General features: G+C 41.5%; 1 protein-coding gene across 1 annotated transcript in view; it reads left to right on the forward strand.

The window, feature by feature from the left end:
- Positions 1–5000, forward strand: part of LOC123513852 (netrin-1-like) — a 640382-nt gene that overhangs the window by 266373 nt on the left and 369009 nt on the right. The gene's annotated exons all lie outside the window — the stretch shown is intronic.

Genomic DNA, 5000 nt, shown 5'->3' on the forward strand with positions numbered 1-5000 from the left:
TATGTGAAATATTCTCTTGAGTTCTTGTTACACACACACACACACACACACACACACACACACACACACACACACACACACACACACACACACACACACACACACCACCACCACCACCACCACCACCACCACCACCACCACTACCACCACCACCACCACCACCAGGAGTGCTCCCCTAATAAGTGAGTAAGTCAGGTGAACGTAACGAAGATGTCAAAGGTGATTAATTAGAGAGGAGGTGCTGAAAATGACCTTGAAGGAACATAAACACTTTGAAAAATAACTGATAACTTAATGAGAGAGAGAGAGAGAGAGAGAGAGAGAGAGAGAGAGAGAGAGAGAGAGAGAGAGACAGAGACAGAGAGACACAGAGGAAAAGAGAGACAAAGATAGATTGAGAGAGAAAAAGAAAAAAAATCCACCAAAAATATATTATGATGAAGAGATAAAATAAAATAATGCATGGTGAAAAATAATGACTTTGAGGGAGGGTAAGAGTTTGAGGTGGATGCTTAAGGAATATATGAAGGAGGTGACGAAGTGTATAATGAACGTAGTGGTTATGTTAGTGATTAAGACGCCGCAAGAAAAGTGTGCTAGCGATGAGGCGGAACTCTTGATGGATCGAGGGAGGTAAATCTTCTCTTTATTAGACGATGGAGGAGAAAGAAGAGGGCGAGACACAGGAGGAAGAAGAAGAGGAGGAGGAGGAGGAGGAGGAGGAAGAAAAATCGAGGGAGGTATATCTTCTCTCTATTAGACGATGAAGGAGAAAGATGAGAAGAGAGAGACACACACACAGGAGGAAGAAGAGACGGAGGAGGAGGAAGAGGAAAAGAGACACACACACACAAGAGGAAGAAGAAACGGAGGAGGAGGAAGAGGAAAAGAGAGACACACACACACAAGAGGAAGAAGAGACGGAGGAGGAGGAGGAGAGGAGGAGGAGGAGGAGGAGGAGGAGATAGATGATAGAAAAAGAAATATATTACGTAGATAGAGTTTGGTGAAAAGTGACAGTGAAAGAAAATGAATAGAAAAAAATAGATATGCAAATAAAAAGAATAGAGAGTAGGAGGGAGGAAAGAAATAGGAAAGGTAGATGCAGATGGAAAAAAATGAAGGGAGAGTAAGAGAAAGATATGAATGAAAGGAGAGAAATGAGATACACGTAGATAATTTATGGAGAAAGTCGTAGAGATAAGAGATAAACAGAAAAATGGTAGATATAAAGAAGAAAGAAGATAGTGAATAGGAAATAAAAGGTAGAGAGAAGGAAAGAGAAAGAGGAAGAGGATAAAAAAAACGGAGAAATAAATAAAAAGCAAAGGATTTAAAATAAAATAAAACAAAAGAAAAGAAAAAAGAAAGAAAAAGAGGATAGAAAAAAAAGAAAGATAGACAAGAAACAAGAGAAATACGTAAAAAAAAAAATACAACAAAAGACAGAATAACGAAATAGAATGATGGAGAAAGAGAAAGAGAAGGAATTACAGAATGAAAAAATAATAACATGGACACATTTGGCGAAAGAAGGGAGGAGATAATAGAGAATAAAGAAGTGTAAGGGAGAGCAGGGAAGGACAAAATACTATTAGAGAAAGTGTTAAAGCACAGGAATTAATGACCTGGAGAGTGAAAAAACAAACAATGTACTGTAAAAAGGACGAGGAGATAATGAGAAGGAAAGAGAGAGAGAGAGGAGAGAGAAGATGAAAGGAAAGAGAAGGAGAGAGAGAGAGAGAGAGAGAGAGAGAGAGAGAGAGAGAGAGAGAGAGAGAGAGAGAGAGAGAGAGAGAGAGAGAGAGAGAATAAGATGAAAGTAAAGGAAGGAGGAAGAAGAGGACAAACCAGAAAGAGAGAGAGAGAGAGAGAGAAGAGAGGAGAGAGAGAGAGAGAGAGAGAGAGAGAGAGAGAGAGATGGGTGAGATAAGGAGGATGAGGTCGCGGCACAGAAGGGGCTGCGGTGGGCCTTACCTGTCTCTACCTGGCTGTACCTGAGGCAAATTAGTAGTTGTGTCTAATAGCTTCGTGTGTGCCAGGTGATTAGACATTAATTAAGGCCGCGGGACAGGTGAAGCGGGACGGTGCCTGTGTGTACCTGACGAAGAGGGAGAGAGAAGGAGAAGTGAGGGAGAGAAAGGATAAGAAGTAAAGGGAGAGTTTGTGTCTTCCTATCTTCTTCTCTTCCTTTTTCTTCCTTCCATTTTCTTTCTATTTTTTTTTTTTTTTCATTCCTTCTTTTGTCTGTGTTTCATTTTTTTCTTTCTTTGCCTTCCCTTTCTCTCTCTTTTCTGGTTTTTGTTTCTGTTTTATTCCGTCTTTCGTTTGTAATTCACTTCTTTCATCTATACTTTCTCTTTTCTTTTTTTCTTTTTCTTCCTTCATCACTATTCCTTATGCATTTGCGGATTTCTCTCCTTCCCTTTCTCTTTCTGGTTTTCTCTTCATTATTTTCGTTTCTCCTGTTTCTATCCTTATCTTCATTCTCCCTTGTTATGTAATCCTTTTTTTCCCTTTTCTTTCCTTCATCACTATTCCTTATGCACTTACGGATTTCTCTCCTTCCCTTTCACTTCTTCTTTTTCTCTCCATTATTTTCTTTTCTCCTGCGTCTATCGTTATCTTCACTCTCCCTTTTTACATATACCAATTTTCCTCACTCTTCACCCTTTCCTTCGTGTCTATTTTTCCTCCATGTCTTCTTTACTATTTATTTTTTTATTTCAAACATTTTAATTTATATTCTTTATTGTTCTTATTGACAATCTCATTCTCCTTCCTTTCATCACCTCTCTTTCTTTACCCATTTGCTTTCACTTCTCCATTAAACTTTTTTCTTTTTCGTTTTCCAATTTGTCATCGTAAGAACACACTGTATGCTTCCTTGAGACTTTAATTCCTTTGTGTCTCGTGTTTTTCTTGCCATTATTGCTTTCTTTTTCGTCCCTCATTTCTTCTTTATTTCCTTTTCCCATGTTTTCTACACTCATTTCCTTCCATCGTCTCTTCTTCCCTCTCTCTGCCTCCGTGTCTAACTCTCCCTCCCTCTCCCCTTTCTTTATTTGCCTCCTTCGTCTCTCCTCTCTTCTCTACCTCCTCGTCTTTCTCCCGTCCCGCCCCGTCCCTTCATTTCCCTTCCTCGTCAGCCCTCCCTCTTCCCTCTCTACCTCGTCTTACTCTTTCCTCCTCCTTCCCATCTCTTCATTTCCCTCCTTCGTCACTCTTCACTCTCTCTACCTCCTCGTCTTACTCTGCCCATTCCCTCCTTTCTCTTCCTCGTCACTCCTCCCTCTTTCTTCTTTACCTCCTCGTCTTATTCTCCCCGTCTTATCATTTCCATCTCGTTTCTCCTCCCTCTTCTCTCTTTACCTCCTTGTCTAACTTCCCAATCCCTCACCATCTCTTCATTTTCATCCCTCGTCACTCCTCCCCTTTCTACTTTCCCGTCTAACTCTCCCATCCCTCCCTTCCCATCTCATTCCCCGAACCTCCTGCGTTACAGTAATCCTTTCTTTTGTTTTGGAAGTTGTAAAATGTACTGGCTTTCGAATCACACACGCAGCTATTGTTTTTTTTTTCGAGCTCTTTTTTTTTTGCGGGGGGGAATATTTGGATTCTTTTCTGAAATAGAGCTGGATTTTCTTTCGAATTAGAGTTCAGTTTTTTTTCTCTCTCTCTCAAATAAGAAACACTACAGTTTATTTCGAAGTAATACCGCATTTTTTTTTTCTTTTCTTTTATTGAAGAGCGAACTTTATCGAAATCGTTGATGCAGGATTAAACCCTTCAGTACCATGACGCGTTTCCCTATTTGGTGATTTTATACAGCTTCAAAAATTTATGTGAGGGAATAAAATAGTGAAGACTGTGGTCATTAATCTTCTAACCTCCATAGACCCTTCCTAATGTCAATAAAATAACATAATTATACACAAATCTCAAGGTAGAAATATGCCCCAGTATTGAAGGGATTAAATAAGAAACATTACACTCTTCTTTCTATGTACGAGTAGCATCACATCTTTTTTTTCCTATTTTTTTTATTTATTATTGAAGACCAAACTATACCAAAATTATTAACTGCAGGATTGTTATACCGTAGAAACAAGTCCAGCATCGTTTCGTACTATAGAAATGCACTTATCTTTCCCAATCTTTCGCCTTCACCTCCGAGTAACAGAGTATAGCGGAGGCCAACCCAAGTACTTACATCTTTTTCGAACTAGAGAAACGCACATATCTTCCCCCTTCACCTCCCAGTAGCAGAGCAGCAGAGGCTAATCCAAGTGGCAGCACAGGTTTACCCAAGGGGAAGTCGTTGTGAGTTGTGTGTTAATCAAGTGCGTATTCTAGCGGAGCGCCGGGCAGTGTATGGGAGAAGGTGTGAGTAGTGGACACGGTGGTGGATAAGAGGCGGGATAAATCAGGCTTAGGCAACCAACACACCCAGAGAGAGAGAGAGAGAGAGAGAGAGAGAGAGAGAGAGAGAGAGAGAGAGAGAGAGAGAACCATATGTAGAAGTTTTATCCGAGGTGCAAGTGACGGGAGGGAAGGGAAAAGATGAGAGGGAAGGGAAGGAGAAAGAGAGAGAGAGAGAGAGAGAGAGAGAGAGAGAGAGAGAGAGAGAGAGAGAGAGAGAGAGAGAGAGAGAGAGAGAGAGACTGTAGCAAAGGGGCGGGAGAGAGATAGAGAAGACGGAGAGGAAGGGAGAAGGTGAGAGAGAGGAGAAAGGGAGGAAGAGACGTTGAGATACTGCCAAAACGGAGGAGGAGGAGGAGGAGGAGGAGGAGGAGGAGGAGGAGGAAGAGAAGGAAGAAGGAAAATAAGGAAGGAGAGAGACATGAATGAGTTAGCAGAGCGAGTAACGAAGGGGAGCTGGAGTGACAGATAATGAGGGGAGTGGCGAGGTGAGGGGAGAGTGAGGGAGGGAGGGAGGGAGAGTAAGGGGAAGTAAGGGGAGGGGAGTGATGGGGCCAGCAGACCATGATAACTAAAAA

Source organism: Portunus trituberculatus, chromosome 37 (genome assembly GCF_017591435.1).
Source record: "Portunus trituberculatus isolate SZX2019 chromosome 37, ASM1759143v1, whole genome shotgun sequence".
NCBI classification, from domain to species: domain Eukaryota; kingdom Metazoa; phylum Arthropoda; class Malacostraca; order Decapoda; family Portunidae; genus Portunus; species Portunus trituberculatus.